Source organism: Podarcis gaigeae, assembly GCF_964106915.1.
Source record: "Podarcis gaigeae genome assembly, chromosome: 7".
Classification (NCBI taxonomy): domain Eukaryota; kingdom Metazoa; phylum Chordata; class Lepidosauria; order Squamata; family Lacertidae; genus Podarcis; species Podarcis gaigeae.
Window position 1 is genome coordinate 58797755 of NC_139683.1, and position 25355 is coordinate 58823109.

The following is a 25355-nucleotide window of genomic DNA, read 5'->3' on the forward strand; positions in this document are numbered from 1 at the left end:
GTGTGAAATCAAATGGCAAGGAATCAAACCAAAGACATCAAAGGGAAGAAACCAAGTCAGGAAGCAAAACAGGAAGCAGCTAGCTTGCAACTAAAGTAACGTAACAGCAAGTTGGTTTGTATTCACAGCACAATAAACAAAACAAGGCTAAAATCAGCCCTATGGGATAGTGCAGGCTAATGTGGGTTGGAAACCCACGCGAATGCAGAAATCATAAATTCTGTTAGTGAAGAACAAACATCACCAGTGATCACTGACAAGGAGAGTAAATACAATAATATCCTGCACTTACATAGCTCTTTATTGCATCCAGATAACTTTCACATACATTATCTCAGTAAGCAACACAACAAGCCTGTAAGGTTGGTCCTCATTAGTGCAGCTGGGAAACAAGGAAATAACAGTTCGTCTGGGGCCAGGAAGAGAATTCTTTACTGTAGTGAATTACAATCAGGGTACACACCCTTTTCTCACTGTGCTCTATCAACTTTCAAATCCAATTGCGGCAAAGAAAGGATGCTTGATGCTGCCAGGCAGGCGCAGAGAATAGCAGATCAATAAAATGGATTTAGCAGAGTTTATGAAAAATCCAGGGCAAGGAGAACACAAGGCAGAAAGGGACACTTGAAGGCCAGAAGAAAGTTGTTGTTGTTGTTGTTGTTGTTGTTGTTGTTGTTGATTTAATCGCTTATATCCTGCTCCTCCTTGTGTTGAGCCCCAAGTGGTTGAGAGATGCTCAGGAGAAAAGAACAGAAAGGCCAAAGTATCTTCTAGGCAGAATCTCAAAGAGGACGGCAAGTAAATGTTCTCCCAAGGCAAAGGACCTTGGAAGACATATATAGTCACACATGAGCTTCAGACCTAAAAGGAGAATAAGCAATTCAGCTATTAACTGTACTGAAGAGAGAGAGAGAGAGAGAGAGAGTCAGACTTCAACAGTTGTTTTTGTCATCTTGTTAATTCTTTCAGGAACATGTGAGCATAGAAAACTGAACATACTATTCTATTGGCTCATAGCATTACAGTCATTTGTAATGCCCCAGATTAGCTTCCCAGAAACAGGCACTGGAATCGGGTACTTTATGAGACAATATCATACTATTGCAACATGCATTTCGTTTAGTGGCAGATCTAAGTAAGCAATGCTTTAGAACTGCTTTGAAATACTGTTCTGGTTGCATGTGTCTTTATCTTCATGTGTTCAAACAAATGCCCTTAAAATATGCTGCCAATGTGGCGGTTTCGTGGAAGTTGTAAAACAGAGTGGGGGAAACATGGTTTCTGTTACACACTAGTCTAGCCACATTAGCAGGCCAAAACATGCAGGCATGTTTATACATATTACAGACCCATTAAGCTAACTGCTGACTCTATCCCCAATTGCCCTTTGTCTTCTGGTTCCAAATAAACCAAGGGCTGAACTTCATGGTACCACTGCAACACACAGCATTCTGTCTTGTACTGCCATTATTAAATGCTATGAGGCTGTTTCAAATCTGTGGCTTCTTCAATTAATTCTATACTAGGAAAGCGCAGAGACAAATCCTCTGCCCGTGTGCCTGACAATACTGTGCCAATAATTTTTTTTAATACGAAATGTTTAAAAATGGCACACAACTAAGTCAATGAGGTTTAGGAGGTCAATTTTTGTTTGGTAAACAAGGTTAGCAAATTGCAACAAAGCTGTCCAACCGCAGTAATCAGCATCTGGGTAAATGGCATCCACTCACTCTCTCTCAGTTGATAGGCTATTAAATAGAAATAGCTATTTAACTGAACCATCTTCTGAAGAAAAGGCTTAAACAAATTCAGTTTATGCCACCATTAGTGCTTCCTGTCAGGTCCAAAGCACAACATCATATGTATATGAACAAATACAGAAGCTGAAGCTGAGTTCTTTGTGAGGGACTTTTGAAAAGTTTTATTACAAAATGCAATCAACGACGCTGAAATCTGAGTTGAAGGCCAGTATGCTGGCAGGGGTGGGGGTGGGGAGATGCACCATATTACTATAGCTTCCCTCCCCACAAATGCATTGCCCCTTCTAGAAAAAAGATACAGGTACTCCTGGAGGTGGGTTTGTCATTTTCCACTTCAAATGACAACCACAGAGGCTGCATTGTGTAATGAAAGGAAAATAAATCTGTCTCATACAAGCAAGCAGCTACACATAATGAGTACTTCTGAACTTGCACATATAGGACAATATTAGAAACAGAAGTAGGTGTGTATGTTTAACCTGGTTGTATGCAAAGAAAAGTGGAAAAGACGTATGGACAGAAGACAAATTTGTGGCCAGCGGTCTTTTATTACAAGCCAGAAGTTGGCCATTTTTAAAAGAAACAAACAAACAAATGGCACGTTTTCAATAATTTTCCAGGTTACGCTCTTAACTGTAAAAGGGCAGGAAATGTGTATTTGTGAACCACAACAGCCACAGAAAATTTCGTAGGTCATGGAAAAATTTTGAACTCAGAGGGAAAAAATCAGACCTGGTTATGATTGAGTAAAGCATTCAATACATGTTCAAGCAATTGCTTGGCTGAATCCAAAGGTCACTCTAAAGACCAAATTCCTAGAAGGAGGCTCAGATTCTTGTTGACAAAAAAAGAAAACCTTAAGCCCCACGTCAAGGTTTATGAGAGGTTAGGCCACCTCGCAAGCAGCTCTGACAGCTTGAGGAAGGCATCTACTCTTTCACAGTGAAAAATGCTGAAATATTTGTTGATATATATAAAATATGTTAAAATCTCTGGGTATTCTCCAAATTCATGAGGTTTATCAGCAGCATGCGCCTGGCCATTACTCTAAAAATAATAATAATTCAAATCCCTTATATTGTAGGGTCACACAAGCAATGATTTACTCATGGCAAGGAACAAATAATTCAATAAATGTCTTTACAGCTGGTTAAATGCTGAAACAGAATGAGGCATTGAGTAACTGCAACTGCAGCAGCCAGGGACGCAGGTGGCGCTGTGGGTTAAAGCCTCAGCGCCTAGGACTTGCCGATCGAAAGGTCGGCGGTTCGAATCCCTGCAGCGGGGTGCGCTCCCGCTGCTCGGTCCCAGCGCCTGCCAACCTAGCACTTCGAAAGCAGCTCCGGGTGCAAGTAGATAAATAGGGACCGCTTACCAGCGGGAAGGTAAACGGCGTTTCCGTGTGCGGCTCTGGCTCACCAGAGCAGCGATGTCACGCTGGCCACGTGACCCGGAAATGTCTCCGGACAGCGCTGGCCCCTGGCCTCTTGAGTGAGATGGGCGCACAACCCCAGAGTCTGTCAAGACTGGCCCGTACGGGCAGGGGTACCTTTACCTTTTACCTTTAACTGCAGCAGCCAAGGAGAACACTCTGTCATATGAGAATTCTTACACTGCAAGACACCAGAGAACCCGATTGCTCGTCCATTGTTACTTTACCCTTTAATGCCATACACATTTGAGATCATCATATTCCTCAGTTTTCCTATGCTGAATTGATTACAGAGGATTTGTAGCTTGCGCAATTAATTAAATACAGCTAGGTTTGCGAGAGGTCAAGTGAACAAATGAATCACTGAACAGAAGGGAGTCCTGAGTGCAGACAAATTTATTCAGAGAACAAGGGTTCTCCAAACAGGAGTCTAACTTAGCCCTGAAAACTCTACCTTCCCATTTTTGCCCTTGCAAAACAGTAATTAATGTCATATTGTGGAATGCAATCTTAAGGTTCTCTCATCGGGGGGAAAATCTCTAATAAAACAGACAGAAATATTAATGCAGCTATTCTGGATAACGCTCCATTCTTCTGCTGAGTACCGTATTTTTTGCTCTGTAAGACTCACTTTTTCCCTCCTAAAAAGTAAGGGGAAATGTGTGTGCGTCTTATGGAGTGAATGCAGGCTGCACAGCTGTCCCAGAAGCCAGAACAGCAAGAGGGATTCAGAATTTTTTTTTTTCTTGTTTTCCTCCTCCAAAAACTAGGTGCGTCTTGTGGTCTGGTGCATCTTATAGAGCGAAAAATACGGTAATTGGCTAACATGTCTCTCCTGCAATGTTTCAAGAGCAGGGTGGGGGAAAGGATTGACATCTGAATACTAAGTTGTGGGCAGGATTCACCTAAAGTGCCCCATCAGCAGAAGTCCTGCACAAGGACTTCCCCTGTGAGCTCCCCCAATCTGACTCAGGGGTAGATATAACCCCCAGGACAGTGTGCAGGGGTAGCAGAGGGGCAGTAATTCTGCCTGGCAAATTCTTGCACAGACAGAACATTTATAATACCCTGACACTGAATTCTACCCTGAACATGTAATCTTTGTTTAGTTTTTACACAAGAACCTCAAAGTAAAAGCAACTAGATAAAACTGAAACAACATTAAAGAATACTGTAGTGCTGTTTATTTCTCTCTCTTTGAAAGCAACCAGTAAGATTTCAAAAGGCTGGCCCAAGCAATTTTGTACTTGCATTCAGATGGAGACATGTGTAGACTTGGCCTGCACGAAGGACAAGTCCCACATTGATCTTTGCTAGCCCAAATGGACTAACAGGATCCATGAGAGTAGTCCAGTTAAAATGAGGGACTGTCGAGTCAAAATACCTCTTTTGTCGCCCAGGACTTCTTTCCCCACTTCCTATTTACTACAGCAGTAAAAAAAAACATCACAGGTACAGATCTTGGCAGTCAAGCCACTATAACATAGCATGTCCCCTAACCTCTTAAGCAGGTGTCATCACATCTCCATGCATGCAAATCCCTAACACCACACAGTGGCTCTCACAAGCAGATATCTACAGCCCACCCAGAGAGGTTAGCAGAGGTTCTCTAAGTGACCAGATGCCCCATCTATTTCATGGAGCAATTTGAGAACCACAGACTATAACTTTAAAGCCATGTGAAAATTTCTAGAAGACTTAATTAGGGTTTTGTTTGGTGTTTGTTTGTTTGTTAACCCCGTTTCAGTTGACTTTCTTCAAACAGCTCTTCCGATGCTCTTCAAAACAAGAGGAGTTAAACACTACAAGGAATCAGTTTTAAAACCAGCAATGTTGCACAACTCTTTCTCAGGCCCACAGCAGTGTAATGTGAACAGAAAAGGGAAAAAAAACACCAGAAATTCGACGTTATTTCCTTAGCAGTGGTGGTTTGAGTAACTACTGTATTTTTCGCTCTGTAACACGCACCAGACCATAACACGCACATAGTTTTTAGAGGAGGAAAACAAGAAAAAAAATTCTGAATGAAACAGTGGGTGTATCATTTTTTTGTTTCATGCTGTGGCCACAGACATGTGATTTGACGGTGAGTTTGGGGTAGCCCAATGCAAAAATCCTGAGAATCCATGTAGATCTGTGCTTTGTAACCACGTTTTTGCACCATTGTGGCCCCAGGCAACAGTGGGTGCGTGATTTTTTTTGTGCAGGCTGTAGCCATAGACATGCTATGTGATCTGATGGTGAATTTGGGGTGACCCTGAGGCAGAATGCAGGAAAGCAGCAGCCTCCTCTACAGCTATCCCTCCTCCGTGACGCGGGATCTGATTTTTGCCTCTGCACTTGGACCAGTCTGCTCCAGGGACCACACATTCGCTCAATAACACACACAGACATTTCCCCTTACTTTTTAGGAGAAAAAATGTGAGTGTTATAGAAAGAAAAATACGGTAATATTCCACAGCTTAAATCAGCACCACAAATACTTAAAACCAGAAAACCAGAAGGAGGGGAGGAAATGCTGGGGAAAAAATACACTCTGAAACATTCCCATCTTCACGGCAGCAAAGTGTAGAGGGAGAATCACTACCTTTCTGCCACCATGACAAATGTCATGTTAAACCCTTTGCTAAGGGAACAGGGGATCCACTACACCCTCATTAGGGAGTTGCACACGTTTCCCCCAGTGTGCGACTCTACAAGGTCATGACAATGAACTCATGCTCCCTTCTTTCTCTGCTTCTGCCTTAACATGGGAAGCAAGAAACACTTGGTTCCCCTTACTACCTTCCCAGTGGACTTCCGAAGCACAAAGATAGCAGTGCAGGTGGAAATCTGTGTGTCCCACACAAAACATTGCAATAAGTGAGGAAATTTATGTTCTCTCTCTCTCTCTCTCTCTCTCTCTCTCTCTCTCTGCAGCTTCTGTGCAAGGTGTGATACAGTTCTGAGGCAAGTTGCATTTCACAGCTATGACAGTTGATTTTTGTTTTGTTGTGTGTTTTTTTACAAAAGCAATATATGATGTACTTTTAAAGAAATTTATCTCAACTAATTGTTGCCTTGAGATCTTGGGTATTCTGCAGTGCAGAGTCCACAAGCACAAGGTTTCTTAGAACATAATCTATTTAAAACTGTGCAATCCTGAACTAGGACTACTAAACTCAATACTATCAGGAAAGCATACATAGGACTGCTGCCTGAATGATATCCAGGGAGAAAGGAAAATATCAATGCGACAGTGTGTTAGTAGGTTGCAAAGTATTTCAGGTTGTTGCTAATGTATTAAATCCATTTCAAACATTGTGCAAAATAGATCCCCAAGCAATCTGAGAGTATTACCTCCATTTTATCATTATTGCTATGGCATAGAAATCTCTCTTTAGCTGTTTGAAGCTGCAGGCACTACCTCCAGTCAGGTGCTAAAACACCATTATGCCTGTCTATTGGCTACATTGGTTGGGGCTGTAGAGACTAACACTGTATGCAAATTATATTACAGTGGTACCTCGGGTTAAGTACTTAATTCGTTCTGGAGGTCCGTTCTTAACCTGAAACTGTTCTTAACCTGAAGCACCACTTTAGCTAATGGGGCCTCCCGCTGCTGCCGCGCCGCCGCTGCCGCTCAATTTCTGTTCTCATCCTGAAGCAAAGTTCTTAACCCGAGGTACTATTTCTGGGTTAGCGGAGTCTGTAACCTGAAGCATATGTAACCTGAAGCGTCTGTAACTCGAGGTACCACTGTACAAAAATACATATATTAGGAGAAATTCACACTGATGTATTTTCATGAGGACTTTTATAAGAAGATAAAACTGATGCAGAACTGAGAACAAGATACAGAAAAATTAGAAGCGTGAGAGAAACTGAAACTGATAGATTCACTAGTCCCTATTCCAGTATCCCTGACCTGCAAGCATGGTGCAAGCAGTACATGCAGATTGATTGCAGCAGAATACGAAAGACCGTCCGGGCGGGGGGGGGGGGGCTGCCATTGTGCTGAATCCTCCAGCTGCCTTGCATGAAATGCAACCACCAAGAATAGCATAAGGGAGAAAAGGATTTCTTTAAAAGCCTTCAGAGCAACTTCTACTAGGGAGGCCAGAAGACTGGGTGGTTAACCACATGTGCTTCTTTTTTAATTATAAAATACATGAGAATGCTTGTTACGCAGACATCCAATCAGACCCAATTCTTCCAGCAGACAGATAGGAGAGCTTTTTAGGCAGTAGGCATATTATTAGGGACTTCTCATACAGGTGCTAGCTGTCTTCCCCCTATTGGCCTTCCTAGTGACGTTTTGAATTATTTAAGATGGGGAAGCATAACAGAATTTAAATTATTAGTATTAGTATTATCCAACAAGTAATAAATGGAAGTTCCAATTCTTATAATGTACTGCCAGCCTTTGCAATCCAGAAAGAATTGGATATCTTGTTTTTGCAGCACACGTGAAGTCAGAAACTGAATGAAGCAAAACCTTTTTCAAGGGCAATTGTGCTGATGGCTTTCAGTTAGTTTAAAAGAGAATTAAAAGAGAGGGGAAGGGAAAATTCTAAATTCCATAGCTTCACCACATCAAAACACAATGAGTGATTACATATATACTTGGCACTGAGCTTACATCACTGTTTGTATGGTTTAGATACTCTAGAGAACGGCCTACACGGTGCGATAGCTTGTTGACCTCATGTAAATGATCTCATCTTGCCGAATGAGATCACGAGAATGTGATCAGCTCTGCTGCATTCATGTAAGTGGTTTTGCAGAGCTGACAGCACAGCTCACCCCAACATTATCACTGCTTGGTCACACGGTGGGCAAGGGGGCAGAATAGAACAACACACGTAAACAAAAAGGAGATGTCTCAGCCTTTAAAGGAACCATTTGACCAGCACATTCTAACTACCGTGATGAGAAGCCTCCCCCTAAGGGTCTCTGAGCCAATCATGTGAGCGCAGTTAAAACACAAAGTTTCAAGATCAGATCTGGGACTCTATATAAAAACTCGATGAACAACAATGAGCTCATTGTGACTTCATTTCGGGCTGCTAATTCTCTTCAGCCTATGAATAGTGAAAATTGGTTTCAAGGCAATAGTGGGGAGGGAAATACCCTTGGTTTCTCACACCTAACTAATTCTCCGCCTCAGGCCTTCCATTGCTGGGGCTGGTGTGCTCCACTTCATACTGCTGCAGCTTAATTCAGCATTTGGGAAGCATATGGTTGAGGGAGTACTGAAGTTTTCTAGTTCAAGGTAGGTAGCCGTGTTGGTCTGCTGTAGTCGAAACAAAATAAAAAAATTCCTTCCAGTAGCACCTTAGAGACCAACTAAGTTTGTTATTGGTATGAGCTTTCGTGTGCATGCATGAAAGTATTATTCAGTGTATCCTTCTGTGTATCTGAAGAAGTGTGCGTGCACACGAAAGCTCATACCAATAACAAACTTAGTTGGTCTCTAAGGTGCTACTGGAAGGATTTTTTTTATTTTGAAGTCCAATTTGTTTTCCAAAACCTGACAAAAAGAGACTTTTTATCCAGGAGCAATTTACAGCGTCAATACTGCAGAGGTTAAAGAGGAGGTTCCCTTTTCGTGTGAAATGCTTGACATTTCAATGGTTTTCAATTCTCAATAGCTGAAGTCTCTCTCCTCCGCCCCTTCCATGCAACCCCCATCCATTTCTGTAGCTGCCTATCATCTGTTCAGGAGTGCATATACCTGGGAAATATGCAAGGGTAACTTCAGGGCAAATATCAGGCCTTTCGAGCATGATATGCATGAATCAACTTTGTTTCTGGAAGATTTCCTAGGTGATACAACAATGCAGCGGACAATAGTTTTCACAGCGGCACAACAAACAATGACTTGGAAGGATCTTTGCATTGCAACAGTATGAGCAACTGAAAGGCACTGTCAACTATTCTCTCCTCTGCTGGCCCCCCTACCCATTTGTAGGCATCCTTTTACTGCCCCAATCCCTTCCCCAAAGAAAGCTTGCTAGCTGAAACAAGAAATATATATATATATAAAAGCTAGGTGCCAAATGGCTCTTTAAACCAGGGTTACAGTAGCCAAAACAAAATGCATAGTTGCCATTTTTTCAACACAACCTTTTGGTTTCGGAAATTCATTCTGCTTATGCAGATAAAATATAACCAATAGAATTCTACAGGATGTGTGGCTAGAGTGTGAAAACAGTCAAGATCCAAGGATCCCCAGGCATGCACGTCTAGATGGTGGAGAAGTCAGGCGCCATCCTGATGCACGGGCATCTTCACTTGGTTGCAAAGTGGCAATTTCGAAAGCTGGGGGCACACCAAGTAAAGCTGGGGCAAAGCCCCTGCAACTCCTATTCATACCAAGCCAGGGCTATGAATCTGAGGAGAAGAAGCCATCAATATTACATTAGTTGCATTACATTGGCTCCACCAAGATGCTCCTTCCAGTCTTCCAGCTCCCCTACCTAAGCCTTGTAAGTACAGGATCCCAACAGTGGCTGTGAGAATGGCCCCATCCTATATCCCACGTAACCTTCCTTTCAAAGGACAGTCCTTATTTGAAGTGCTATCAGAGGACAGTCCCCCTTTACAAGCAGAGCTTGATTTGAAGCTTTCCAGTCCAAGAAAAAAAAATAATCGTAGGAAAGGAGAACAGGAGTCTTGAAGTCACCCATCAACAACACTAGGACACCAGACTGAGCAAACACAGATGTCAGGGAACTGCCATCGGAAGAGCAGGTGGTGGAAGGGCTCAAGGAGGTTAGGAGAGACTTAACAGCAGAGGAGGGAACCAGCAGGGGGAGAGAAGGAGCTCCGAGGGAAAGGGAGTCGGAGGGATGGCTCTGGGACACTTCTAGCGAAAACAGTGAGGAGGTTTCAGGACCTCCTATAGGGACACCCACACCTCGCCCGAAACTGTCACGCCGAGAGTCTAGAAGACGCGTTTCCGTTAAGGAGCTTTTATGTTGGAAGAGATTCCGCAAACGCCCACTGTCGGATTCTGCCAGCGATTGAGGGAGCCATGCTTAAGGTGCTCCGCTACAGACAGAGCTTTGCTAATCTGGGCAAACTCTGAGGGACTAAGCTTTTACGCACAAGCAGCTCATCATCCCATCACAACAGAGATAAAAAATCAGTCACAGTCTTCCCTACTACAGTGGCATGCATTGTATTATTATTATTCTTGCATTACAGCAATTATTTCCAAAATTGCATCTACAGATATATATTAGTACATGTTGATTTTATGGAAAGCTGCTTTCCTTGTTTGTTCTCTTTTTTGGCAATACTTGTCAAAACCTTGGAGTCCATTAGTGGCCAAGACAAGGAGTGAAGGCTAAGGAATTACTGGCTAAGGACTTGGTCCTGGCTCTGAATCTGATGCTGATGGTCAGCGGACCACTGAAACCAATGCTGGCAGGCAAGAACCACTGAACCAGAGCTCACAGCATGAGGGACTACAGAAGTGCAGACAGGTCCCTCATGGGTGGTGAACCAAATGCCTTGCATGTCACCTTGCCAGAACAACAGGAAGTGCACCAGCTGGGGGATCATAGAACACAGAAGAGCTCAACTTCAGGCCAACAAAGACAGACTAGGCCCAAGTTCAACCCTTGTTGGAAAAAGTTGCTAACTAAAAGTCCTCATTTATGCCTTCAAGTGGACTTCAGCCATGAAGTCACTGGATTACATTGGACTACATACGCTCAATCTAATCTTCCTCACAGGGTTGCTGAAAGGGTAGCATGGGAGAAAGGCCATGTACACTGCCTTGAATTTCATGGGGAAAACAGGGGATGAAATTGTGACACACTTATAAATGAATGGAGCAGCAAGGATTCAGGTTGCATAGAAGAGTCCTGTGCACACTGATGATCTACCAACGCAGCTGGTCCACTACAAATGGCATCACCTGAACCATTTTTATTTTATCCCAAATGAATAAGCACTGAACACACAGCTTCATGCACCACAGGGTGCTGTGACTTACTATTTCCAAATTGTAAAGCGGTTGAAAATGTTCAACAAGTGGAAAGAAACCTATTGTTTTCCCAATCTCCAGCAGTTCCCTTGACTCATGTCAATGTTATCATTGTACTATTGGAGCTGACAGGTATTGGCAAGAAAATGAGAGTATGGGAAGCCATTAGCCTGTGTCTGATTTGATACCCTTTCTTTTGTTGAATGGAAAAGAACAGCACAGTGCAATTCTGCACTATTACAGTAAGTCAAAAACCTGAAAACAATTTTATTTTTTGAAAAGTACTTTCCCTAGGTTTTCCAAACTAAGAAATAATGAGACCAATTTCCATGGCACATCATGCTACATTTTCCAGAAGTACAACAAATATTTACTGTAAACAAGCAGCAGGCAAATTTCAGTAACGATTATTCAGGGAAGTCATAACCAACCTTTTCACCATTATTTTCCTTTTTTTAAAAAACCAAATGACTTTTCCTGTTGCCCTGAATCATGGTGTATAGAAAACAAGCCTGAAAGATTTTAGCAACAGGAAAGAAAAAGATGCAGGAGGTTTGTTTTGCCAGCAGTGAATATGCAAACCTCACTCTCTCGTTCCCTACACCCAAAATACTTTTGCATATCCTGCCTGGTGTGGGAAATGTTCTGCAGCTGCAACCCTGCTTTATCCAAGACTTCTCTGCCTGTAACATCAATTTTGAGAGGAAGAAGACAGTACCACATTGTAGGCACGTAAAATATGCCACATAGGCATATATGCCACAAGTTTATCCACTTCAGTTCTCACTGAAGTACTTAGAGCATGATGGGGATCTTTATGAAAATAATCTCCAAATTATTTCCCTCTTGGGGTGTCAAACTATTACACACACACACACACACACACACACACACTTCCTCTCTTAATTCTGTATCTAGGTCTTATGCTTCCAAATGTGTCCTGGCAACAGATGCCTAGAAATCATACACATAGAAGCTTGCCTTGGTTGCTTTTGACATTGTAGGATTATGGAAATGCCCACAGTCCAGGCATTTTCATTTGCTTGGTCTCACGTTTCCAGTCAGATGATTCTGCCACTGCGTTGCACCATGCTGAGCTCCCTGCTGCCTTGCCCCTCCACCTCTCCCTCTTGGTAACCTGCAGCAACACACAACCTCGAGAAGCCTGATCAAGCACCGCAGTCCCACCCCTGCCACTGCTGGAAGTTAGTTTCACTGAGTTCAGTTGAATTTACTGCAGGTCAATGGGTAAAGGACTATAGTCTTAAACTGCAGAATTTACTAACTTCCAGTTAGCAAGTCCTATCGAACTCAGTAGGACTTACTTCTAAGTAGATATGCACAGGATTGTGCCATTAGGTTATGAAACCATTAAAACTTTCTGCTAGTTCTTTTTTAACACAAACTATTATTTGTACTCTGGGGACAGGAGGAAGTAAGGTCAGAGGAGAATATGAACTGGGATTAGGAATGAGGGGGAAAGAGGAGTTGAGTCAGTCCCCTCTGACTGAATTCCCCTAAAAAATCCCAACGTCCAAGACAAACATGATAACAACGATTGGATTACACTACAGGGTTGTCATGAATTAGCTCTCCCACCAGCAATGTGGGTGTAACAAAACTGGGCTACTTTGCAGAGTGGGCTTAACCAATGTTCTCATGTTTCCTTACAGGAAAAACAACTGGATTTGTATTTGTATTGGCCAGGTGATTTTCTAAATATATAAAACTCACAAGTGTCAAGACTTGAATAGGAAACTTCCAACTTTGCTGCTATCTTTTGCATTAGGGTAGAAATGCTCCTACCCCATAACAGCTACACAAAACTTCTGGATTTCTGAATTGTTTTATAGGAACAGCAATCGCTTTGCCACCAAGGACAACCGGGCAGGGGAATAAACCTGGAAGCCCTTTCTTCAAACAATGGTTGTGTCATGCTCTTGTTTTTATCTCTGTGGATTACAAACATCTACCACTGTTGTGACTATACTCAGTGGCTAAGAACCCTGATAGTTGATAGAAGGCTCAATTCTCACAAAAGCACTGGAAAGGATACAGCCTGCACATTTTGCCTGTTTCCGCTTCTGTAAGGGCTGGAGACTTTGGCCAGAAAATGACAAGGTGGGAATCTGGGGGATTCTAAGGAGCAAGGATAGAATATGGGTAAAACCCAGGAGATGAGGCACAGAAATCTGCCTTATGCAGAGCCAGATCATCCGGCCCAGTATCGTCGACCCTGACTTGCAACAGCTCTCCAGGGTTTTGGGAAGGGATTTCTCACAACCCTACCTAGAAATGCTGGGGGCTGACCCTGGGACCTTTTGCAAGCAAACCAGTTTGCTTCGTCACCAACCTTTAGCCATTCCCCAATAAGCTTAAAAACACATCTGGAGGCAGGTCTGCCCAAATGTGCACACATGGTGTCATTTCGTGTCATAAGATAATCTTCATGATTTCTCTATATAGGCAAAACTGTTAACTTAGCACAATGTGACCAAGCCAGTTTTTTAAACACCAGACAGGTGTGGCATCATGCAGAAATGGTTATAAATCAGGCGTGCACTATGCCTATCCTCACTGCCTTAAATCACCAACTGCACAGCTCTTCTAAAAACCAGGAGGTAAGGCAGGATTGCCTTCTTAGTTAAAAAAAGAGAGGAGAACGGGAACATTGCCCATTGTCAGCTGCCACCCAAAAGGATGAGAGAAGTGAAGGAGAACAAAACTCAGGCACACTGTCATTGGGGAGCAGATGGCTGGGATACAGCAAAGCCTTTTAAGATGTAAACAGGGTGGCCCTCAGGATAAGAAGGAGGAGGCCTCCATTAGCAGCTGCCGGCTCTTCTGGTTGTGGCAGAGGCAACCTGGTAGACAGAGAGGGGAGAGCATTTTCTATAAGCCACTGGTCAAAGATCTTGGAGGGAATAAAGAGGCAGCTGCACAAAAGGGAGTTTGTGTGCATGTGGCTGCCCTGGTGTCAACTAGGAATGTGCATCCATCTATACACATGGCCGCCAACATTTACCTGCTGATTTTTAATGATGCGAGCAAAACATCTCAGAAAGATACAAGTCTTTCCATTGCATTTGTTTTGTCATCACTTATGATGTAACTTTTTGCATTAGTCATCCTGTTCAGTAAACACACTGGCCCAGGATAGACTGTGTGGTATCAAGGTCAGTCACATAGCACATTTCAAAAACACATCAGCAGTTACTGTAAAACACCCGGATATGGGTATCTGTTTACCTATGGAGAAAGTTTAGAATCAGGTCAAAACACCCTTTTTGGTGGTACAAAATGTCAGGGAGGGGAGTTGGGGCAGGGGAGAGGGGGTTTGATGTTCAATGAGAAAGAAGGATTGAAAGTTCTGGAGTGGAAATTGCTACTCCTAAAATATCAGGTAAGCTTAGAACTACTCAGTGTAGTTTGTGGCAATGTGTGAGGTGGTGAGCAACATTCCCACACTTTTCTCATGCATCTTGAAAAAGAATCTATGCCAATGTCTTCCTAGCCCCCAAGGTTTCCCATCATCCAAATAAGCAAATAAGAAAAACAAAAAAAACATGTTTCATAAATAGCATCCCTCTTCATTTTTTAGATAATCCTGTGAATTTATGAGCTGGTTTTGGTTTTGCGTTTTGCTTACACTGGACATTATTTTGATGTTATAAAAAGAAAAGCAGCCTAGACAAATATTATCTCCAAAATAAGTTAAGATATCCTGAGCAGGCTCCTACTATACTTCGTGTAAAAAACAACAACAAAACCACCCTCAATTTCCTTAAGCAAAATTTCTGCCATCTAAACTCGTGCTGGATAAATTAAGCAAAAAGTTATGCAATCATGTGTCCTAATAAAACTGCACTAGCAAGGCACCTTTCATTTAGCATCAGTGTAATAAGGACAACAATTCATATGAGATGGCTATCCATGATATTACTAACCCATTGCTAAAGGGTACGTAGTCTTAGTCCGGGTGATCTTAAATAGATACCATCTTTGTTTCTTTAAGATTAGGTCTGAAACTAAGACAGCCCATATCTCTCCCTTTCTTGAAAGAGATCAGTCCCAGTTGGTTCAGATCTAGGGTAGCTTGAGAGCTACATTCCCCTGTGAGCAACCTTCTGGGGACTGCATGCCCATGGTGGTAAAAAAAGGTAAAAGAAAAGGACCCCTGAATGGGAAAGTCCAGTCAAAGGCGACTATGGGAGTGGCGCTCATCTTGCTTTCAGGTTGAGGGAGCGGCGTTTGTCCACAGACAGCTTTCCAGGTCATCTAGCCAGCATGACTAAACCGCTTCTGGCACAACAGAACACAATGACAGAAACTAGAGTGCACGGAAACACCATTTACCTTTCCGCCACAGCGGTACCTATTTATCTACTTGAACTGGCATGCTTTCAAACTGCTAGGTTGGCAGAAGATGAGACAGAGCAATGGGAGCTCACCTCGTTGCAGGGATTTGAACCACCAACCTTCTGATCGGCAAGCCCAAGAGGCTCAGTGGTTTAGACCACAGCGCCACCCGCATCCTCGTGTTAGTTCCTGGTTTCAGCGCTCGTGCATGCGCAGAAATGCAAAATGACATCACATGCATGCACAGACGCGGGATTTCAGGCTGCGAATGTTGCGGGTTGCAAACATACCTCCCGCACGGATCACGTTCGCAACCCGAGGTATGACTGTGTTGAAAAATACGATTTTCGAACTGTCTGGCCCCAAAATGGCCAACTAGGCATTCCATTTTGGCGAATGTAACCCTGGTTTAAGGAGCCATTTGGCGCCTAGGTTATATATCTGAGTTTCTAACACTGCCTAGAATTAAGTTAATGAACGAAACATAGTTATGTAGTAAAGTACAACTACGCAGTAAAGTTGTGTCAGGAGACATGGGAAAGGTAGCTTACTCAGTAAGCCAGAATACAACAGATTCTAAAGATTCCTTTTGCTATGGGGTTAATAAACTCAGAACCATATGAGTGATGATACACAGGTTATACCTTTACAAGAACTTACCATGATCCCAAGGGATGAGGAGAATGTTGCAGAGGACACCCCCAGTGATAATGCAAAAAGTGTATACTACCATTACATGCTCTATGTTCACATTTGTGTGAGAAAACAGAGGCCTGAATGGGCTGAGCTTGGTGCACATGTGCTCAGTAAATACACCCAGTTCCTGAAAAAAACATCCCATGTGGCTTCACTGCAGAGTTATACATGTACATGGAAATGACTCACAAAAACAGTGGGAGGAAAAACAATAGGTAAAGGTAAAGGTACCCCTGCCCGTACGGGCCAGTCTTGACAGACTCTGGGGTTGTGCGCCCATCTCACTCAAGAGGCCAGGGGCCAGCGCTGTCCGGAGACACTTCCGGGTCAGGTGGCCAGCGTGACATCGCTGCCCTGGCGAGCCAGAGCCGCACACGGAAACGCCGTTTACCTTCCCGCTGGTAAGCGGTCCCTATTTATCTACTTGCACCCGGAGGTGCTTTCGAACTGCTAGGTTTTGGCAGGCGCTGGGACCGAGCAGCGGGAGCGCACCCCGCCGCAGGGATTCGAACCGCCGACCTTTCGATCGGCAAGTCCTAGGCGCTGAGGCTTTAACCCACAGCGCCACCTGCGTCCCGCGGAAAAACAATAGCAACAAAATAATCAACAGTAATGGGTTTTAAGCAAGTTGTCACATGAACCTACAAGAAGAGGGTGGGGAGGCTGTTGCATCAGAATTAAATTGTAAGGGCACAGAGAAACATGAGGTTTAAGACTATGAAGCCCTTTCTATTTCCAACCAAGCAGAAAGGCACTATTCAGCATATCTGCACCAGAAGAGGATTCAAAACAAAACAAAACACCACCGTGCCATCTCAGCAGCAGACACAGGACCCTGATCCGTGCATGCATTAGGAAAAGTTGGTAGAGTACATTGTACCACTACAGGCTGCAGGTGGGATATACCATTTTGAACAATCTTGCAAGTAAAAACAAAATAAAACTAGTCCATCAGCAAGTTCTACCCCAGGCTGTTCCTTGCTGGTTTCTGGTTGCAGGAAGGCTATTTTTTTTTTTTTTTAAAGCTAGGGGACTATTTAGAAATGTAATCTTCCACCTGCAGACTGAAGTGGCACAGAACATTCTACTTTGTTCTCACCTTGTTCTGATGAAGACCAGGTCAGAGTTTGGTAAAGGGGAGGGGGGATCCCTTGTCTTACAGAAGTTGCAAACATTACAATATTTGTTTCCTGAGTAACAAGAATGCTCATGGACAAGCGTCTATTCTATCACACCGTCCCAAACAACTGGAAATTTCATTTGCTGAAACGCAAGGTAGGTTGAGGTAACAGTGATCTGCAGTCTTGCTTGCAATCAACCTCATTCCATGTCCTAATGGTCTAAACACAAAGTGGCATATATAGGCAGGACCTTCCTCTTGTAAATGTATGTTACCCACAACAGAAATAATTCTAAATAATGTTTTCGCTGCCAACTTTCTTTTTAATTGCATACAAACTGCAGCTTACACACTCACAAGACACAGAATTTAAGGTCAAGATTTGATTTTTAAAAATGTGAACCATCCCTAAATCTGCCATTTCTTTCAATATATTTGCTGCCTGTTCATCTTTAAAACTTTTGTTACTGCACTTGCATCAACAGCCATGGTATATTTACACAAGAGCATTCCCGTGGCATTTTAAACCTTTCAGACCAAAATATCTAGGTTTTATAATACTTCTGCCCTTTCATGCAAGACATCTCTTGTGATGAAAATCGTGACACACTGTATTGATGACTAAAGCTTTAATCAACTTTTAGATTTCACAGGCATCTGGGTGGCCACTGTGAGAACAGGATGCTGGACTAGACATGCCACTGTCCTGATTCAACAGACTATTCTTGTGTTCTCAGAGCATAAATCCTCCATTAAATAATCAATGAATCCATGAGTGACCAACACAGACACAAAACTATCTACGGCCTTATATTTTCTCCTGCCTGTTTCACATATTGCACTGAACACAAATTAACTAATGTGTAAAATATGCTGATGCACCTAAAAGTTTGCAAAATATCAAAACACCTGTACCTTCAACAACAAACATTCAAGGCAGAAAGTTGAACATTATCAGCAAAGCATAATTTTGGCAAGGTAAACATACATTTCAAACCTGCAATAATCTGGTTCTCTTACACCTCAGAACAACTCAGCCATTTCAAGGTCTGTGGGTGCATCTGCTTTGCACCTTATTGATTATGTTCCAAAGATTTCTCGGGTCCTTCTAAATATTGACACTATCAATATGTCCACATGAAATACAGCGGCAAAGGAAAACAGGAGTATAAACGCAGAAATACAAACTGACCAGTCAATCAAATGCTTCCTCATAACCTCACCTCTACAAGTCACTGTAGTTGCACCTGGGAAGAAATGTTTACATATTCAGTTAGCCTGAGATAACAATCTCTCAACACCCTTCAGACTTATAAGGAGGGTTTCGTGAGAGAAAGAGAAAGCTGGCCACTAGGAAAAGAGGATATGGCCTATGATGACAGCTAAACATGTCAACAAACAGCACAGAGATCTCATTTTAATTATTTTGCTAGTAAAATAATTTGCATCCCTAATTCCTACTGGAAAAGCCACCAAGACACCTAAAAAGAATGATAAAAACAATAGGAAATGCAACACACCATAAACAACACAGCACTTTGGGCAACAGCAAATGAGATACCCAGTCCATCTATTATAAATAAGTTTGCAGCACAGTGGTACCTCGGGTTACATATGCTTCAGGTTACATACGCTTCAGGTTACAGGCTCCGCTAACCCAGGAATAGTACCTCGGGTTAAGAACTTTGCTTCAGAATGAGAACAGAAATCGTGCTCTGGCAGCACAGCGGCAGCAGGAGCCCCATTAGCTAAAGTGGTGCTTCAGGTTAAGAACAGTTTCAGGTTAAGAACAGACCTCCGGAACGAATTAAGTACTTCACCCGAGGTACCACAGTAGTTTCCAGAAGGCAATCAAGGTGAATGTATGTTTTATATTAACTGCTTAGAGCTTTTGATCAAGCAGTATATAAATCCTGTTAAATTAAACAAAATCTACACATACCCGGAGAGAATTCCATAGCCATGGTGCCATTCCCAAACTGAGCTGTGTTGCCTGCCATTACACCTCAAAAAGCAGGATGACATGAAACAGGGCTTCAGTAGTTGATCTGAGTGTTCAAGAAGGTGTGTATTAATGCTGCAGTGAGCCTAGTCCACTATTTTGTGAAACACTTTGTCCCTCCCCACAAGAGATGGCTCATTCCTGACTCTTTTGCAGGTAGTGGAATAATTTATGTGATGTTCTGTGGGGTGGGGTGGGGGGCTGTGCTGACGTCCCCAATGGAATGAGTGGCCAAGGAATCTTTTTTGCCCTGTAAACGTTTTTAAACACCCCCTGTGCAGTCACAATTGTGCAAAGTGCAAGGCTCTTTACGCAAGAAGACTTCAGAACCTAGCAGCACTTCCTGAAATGCCAATGGGATCGTGCAACATGATGTAACCATGAATTACACTTGGAAGCCAACTGGCAGCCAATGATATTGGGCTAATATTGAAGTTATTTTTGAATTCTGCAAGCTCCAAGTAGTTCTTGGGCAGCTGCCTTCTGAACCACCTAAGGTTTCCAAGTACTTGTCAAAAGGCAGTCCCACCACAGAGTGCATTACAGCAATGCATTCTGGGCATTACTAAGGTATGGGTACTGCTAGCGAACCATCCATATCTGCCTTCAGCCTCTGGGTATCCAGATGTAGCAATGGTTACAGAGGAATCTCCAGGGTGTGAACCTGCTTCACATTCCTGTCAATTAGGAAGTACAATAAGCCAACCGATCTGTACACATTTAGGAAGGCATGTGGATATTGGCATTGGAAATTAATATTTATATGGAGGAGTGGAATGGGTAACATGATGCTGTGTGAAATGAAAGATTGCAGAACTCATTTCTGGATCTTTACATGCAGAGGCAACATCTGGTACCTGCAAAGCTCCCTTAAAAAAAAGTTTCTCTTTAAAACTCTTCAAAAGCGTGTTTCCTTAAAGCAAAGTGCAATATGTCTAAGAACACATATATCATGTGTTAATTCTCTCTCTCTCTCTCTCTCTCTCTCTCACACACACACACACACACACACACACAAAACACACACCCCTGGAGCAGGCCACTGTGCTCCATCAATAAATACCGTAAATTTCGCTCTATAACACGCAGATTTTTTCTCCTAAAAAGGAAGGGGAAATGTCTGTGCGTGTTATAGAGCGAATGTGTGGTCCCTGGAGCCAAAAAATCAAGCAAAAATCAAATCGCGGGGCTGCACGCTGCACAGAGAAGCGAAACTTGAAAAGAGAAAGCGGCTGCTTTCCTGCATTCTGCCTCAGGGTCTTACTGCCCACCCGCCTCTGTTTCCTTGCTGTGTTTGCTGAAACGGAACAAAGAGCAGGGAAAGCCCCTCCCCTCCAGGCAAGCTCCGGTGCTGCTGGGGGAAGGGAGAGAGAGAGGGGGGGAGGGAGGGAGGGAGGGAGGGGGGAGAGAGAGAGAGAGAGAGAGAGAGAGAGAGAGAGAGAGAGAGAGATGGCTGGCTGGCTGGCTGGCTTGGGTGGGGGAAAACTTTTGCCTTCCTTTCCTCCCTACCCCTCTCCTGCATTCTTAGCCAGCTGCTTCTCTGCACACCCCTCTCCTGCTCCTTGTCCCTTCTGTGTTTTTCCTTCCCTCCCCACTTAAAATGTGGTTACAAAGCATAGATCCTCAGGATCTTTGCATTGGGTCACCCCAAATTCACCATCAGATCACATAGCATGTCCATGGCTACAGCCTGCCCCCCCAAAATCACGCACCCACTGTTGCCTGGGGCTGCAATGGTGCAAAAATGTGGTTAAAAAGCATGGATCCACATGGATCCTCAGGATCTTTGCATTGGGTCACCCCAAATTCACCATCAGATCACATAGCATGTCCATGGCTACAGCCTGCACCAAAAAAATCACGCACCCACTGTTGCCTGGGGCTGCAATGGTGCAAAAACGTGGTTAAAAAGCATAGATCCACAGGGATTCTCAGGATCTTTGCATTGGGTCACCCCAAATTCACCATCAGATCACATAGCATGTCCATGGCTACAGCCTGCCCCCCCAAAATCACGCACCCACTGTTGCCTGGGGCTGCAATGGTGCAAAAATGTGGTTAAAAAGCATGGATCCACATGGATCCTCAGGATCTTTGCATTGGGTCACCCCAAATTCACCATCAGATCACATAGCATGTCCATGGCTACAGCCTGCCCCCCCCCCCAAAATCACGCACCCACTGTTGCATGGGGCTGCAATGGGGCAAAAACGTGGTTAAAAAGCATAGATCCACAGGGATTCTCAGGATCTTTGCATTGGGTCACCCCAAATTCACCATCAGATCACATAGCATGTCCATGGCTACAGCCTGCACCAAAAAATCACGCACCCACTGTTGCCTGGGGCTGCAATGGTGCAAAAATGTGGTTAAAAAGCATGGATCCACAGGGATTCTCAGGATCCTTGCATTGGGTCACCCCAAATTCACCATCAGATCACATAGCATGTCCATGGCTACAGCCTGCCCCCCCAAAACCACGCACCCACTGTTGCATGGGGCTGCAATGGTGCAAAAACGTGGTTAAAAAGCATAGATCCACAGGGATTCTCAGGATCTTTGCATTGGGTCACCCCAAATTCACCATCAGATCACATAGCATGTCCATGGCTACAGCCTGCACCAAAAAATCACGCACTCACTGTTGCCTGGGGCTGCAATGGTGCAAAAATGTGGTTAAAAAGCATGGATCCACAGGGATTCTCAGGATCCTTGCATTGGGTCACCCCAAATTCACCATCAGATCACATAGCATGTCCATGGCTACAGCCTGCCCCCCCAAAATCACGCACCCACTGTTGCATGGGGCTGCAATGGTGCAAAAACGTGGTTAAGAAGCATAGATCCACAGGGATTCTCAGGATCTTTGCATTGGGTCACCCCAAATTCAACATCAGATCACATAGCATGTCCATGGCTACAGCCTGCACCAAAAAAATCACGCACCCACTGTTGCCTGGGGCTGCAATGGTGCAAAAACGTGGTTACAGAGCATGGATCCACAGGGATTCTCAGGATCTTTGCATTGGGTCATCCCAAATTCACCATCAGATCACATGTCTGTGGCCACAGCATGAAGCCCAAAAATGATACATCCACTGTTTCATTCAGAATGTTTTTTCCCTTGTTTTCCTCCTCTAAAAACAATGTGCGTGTTATGGTCAGGTGCGTGTTATAGAGCGAAAAATACGGTATATGGTATGAAATGGTGATTCTTTGCCAAAGAACAAGAAGGAAAGCATCCAGCGATCAGCTCTTTCAGACCCTGTTGGGACAATGCAAGCCATAACAACAGCCTCAGAAAGGAGGGGGTTGTGTAAGAGGTCACTATCCTGTGGGCTGCTTTGCAAATCCTTGTTGTTATCCAAATGTATTTGAATCAGCAGAAATGGGAAGCCAAACAAAACCATTTCAGATTGCAAAGCTGGAGCGGGGGACAATAGCTGCCACCTCCAGAAAACAAGAGATATTTGGCCACCCATGTTTTATGCAGACAAATGAGAACGTGTGCTGCTTCACTCTGGCCATTGAGAGGTCTGTCGAAGGGCTACAGCTGCTCCTTCGAAGAACTGGGTGGCCCGTTCCTTTTCAGCAGCTCAGCAGAGTGTTAAAATCGAAAGATATTACCGCAGAGAGAACTGGGCTTGCACTCCTTTTGAATAAAAACAAGCAGATTTAACAAGGAGGGTGGCTCATCTGTTGCCAAACATTCTATGTGGTGCTAGGAAAACCCTCTGCAAAGTTCAAGCTAATTTTATTAGGGAAGCTTACGCCACGGAACTTTACACTTACGCAGAATGTAAGCAGGGGCAGATTTACACATTACAATTGTGGGAAACATCGCCAATATTCCGTGAGTATCCAGATACAAAGGTCTTGAAAGATTCACATATGACGTCCATACTTTCAGGAAACACTGATGTTTCATATAGCAACTGTAATGTGTAGAAGTGTCTTAAGCGCTGGGGAAGGAGTTCTGCTTAGTTTGCGTTTCAATATGAAGCTACCTAACTGGCATATTCTGAAACTATATGCAAACTGAAACACAGCTACCTTTCAAAATTTGTGCTTCATCAAATTCTGTGATGCAGTTCTCCAGCCAAAAAATACGTATGTGTACTAGGGAAGGTATGCATCAAAATGCATATATAGTGGGAAGGTAACATACCAAAATGTATTATATTAAAGGGGAAAAGTGGCCAAATTATGTATATTTGCCCCCCCCCCAAAAAAAGGCATCCAAATAGGTGTATATAAAGAGAATTTGGAATTTATACTGCTGATGAATTTCCATAAGGACTTTTTTAAAAAAGCAAACCAATGCACAAATGTGGCAAACTTAAAATTGGAAAGAATTAGAAGAGAAACCAAACGGACAGATTTGTCCATGCTGACTTAAGTCTTCCTAACACAATACTGTATCAAAATCTGTCCTTTTAGTTGCATAGCCTTGCATAGCATAAAGGTTGTTGCAGAGTGCATGTAGACTTTAAGATTCAAGATGCACGTGTTGTGGTGTTTACTTGCAGTCATGATTTCCTACAACTACTTCTCATTTTTCACTGATGTTCCCCGAGTTCACACCTTAAGTAGCTATACAAGTGTCTCACGTCTGCTATCATTTCCTGGAGCAATTCCAACCAACTACATTTGAGCAGGAATAGTATTAAATGTGCAACACATGATTAAAAGAATGGGTTTTGGTATAGGTCTGTGCTTCCATTGCCCCTCACACCCCCAGAGAAATGAAAGGTAAATGATAAAAGTTATTTGAAAAATACAATCACTTGTCCGCCAGAGACCAATGCAATTAGAAGAAAAAGAAAACATGGTTCTAATTTATTAATGAACATTTGCTGCCTGTAATTCTACTGCACTTATTCCATTACAGCTTGACATTTCCTATTGTCACTGCTTGCATTTCTAAACAGTTCCACATGACTAGAGCTACTCTGTGCAACTCGCTGAAGACTCTTAATAAAAGAGAACTGGGCTGTATAAGCATGATAATATCTGGCCACATGCTGTAAGATCCACTGGATAGCAAAACGGAATCCCCTTCTCAGATATTTTCTAAACATTTTAGTTTTACAGACACAGACATATTTCAACATCCTCCAACATACACACAAAGCGTTTTTCCTTAGGTAAAGTAAGGAAGGGGGAAATAGTTGAATAGTTCTCTCACCGCCCCCCAACCATGCATGAACATAGATAGTAAGCCCCTTCTGAAACAGAAGGGATTTGAGGACCACAGAAGAGTCTAAATGTTGAACTGCTTTCAAAAAACATCTTGCATAGCAGGTAAACTGGCTAATGCACGCAGCTGCTTTGAAGGAAGTCATCTCAAAAATAAGCAAACCATAGTAGTTTAGGAAAAGATTGTTAATGGTACCGGGGCAACCTGCTTTACTATCTGGTCAGAAACACTGCAGCACCTTTATCCACCGTAGAATCCTGCAATGTCATGTCAAACATATAAACTAGAAGTAGGCCATGTTTCCGAATGAAAGGGAGAACGAGGGGCTACAGGTGATGGTTCCAGAATAATACAACACATGCTGCTCAATTGGCAAGGAAGCAAGATCCTCCGCCTCGTGTCTGTTCATAGAATATAATAAGCCTCTATTATATACCACTTCAGTATAGCTCTGGCCTACTATTGGAATTTTGGAGCTAGCAGATTGCACAGAAAGCTTTAAGGCTTGCTGAAATTCCAAGGGAAAGAAAGAAAAAGTGTTTTAAGAATTTCTAGATCACATTTCTATCTCTTCTGGTCCAGAAAACAGGAATGCAAGTAAATTTGATGAGCCTAAGGACCACATCACATAAGATGTCCATGGGCTGTACAGTGGTACCTCGGGTTAAGAACTTAATTCGTTCCAGAGGTCTGTTCTTAACCTGAAACTGTTCTTAACCTGAAGCACCACTTTAGCTAATGGGGCCTCCCGCGGCCGCCATGATGCCAGAGCACAATTTCTGTTCTCATCCTGAAGCAAAGTTCTTAA

The 25355-nt window shown here is 43.2% G+C and overlaps 1 long non-coding RNA gene across 17 annotated transcripts in view; it reads right to left on the reverse strand.

The window, feature by feature from the left end:
- LOC310848256 overlaps window positions 1-25355 on the reverse strand; it is a 388509-nt gene that overhangs the window by 169057 nt on the left and 194097 nt on the right. Inside the window, exon 4 of one of the 17 annotated variants that reach the window (XR_014566234.1) lies at window positions 9453-9567. The exons of 15 other annotated variants lie outside the window; for them this stretch is intronic. This is a non-coding gene — a long non-coding RNA (uncharacterized lncRNA). Of the gene's footprint in view, window positions 1-9452; window positions 9568-13949; window positions 14035-25355 lie in introns of those variants that run through there. One more of the 17 variants, XR_014566235.1, reaches the window with a different exon arrangement.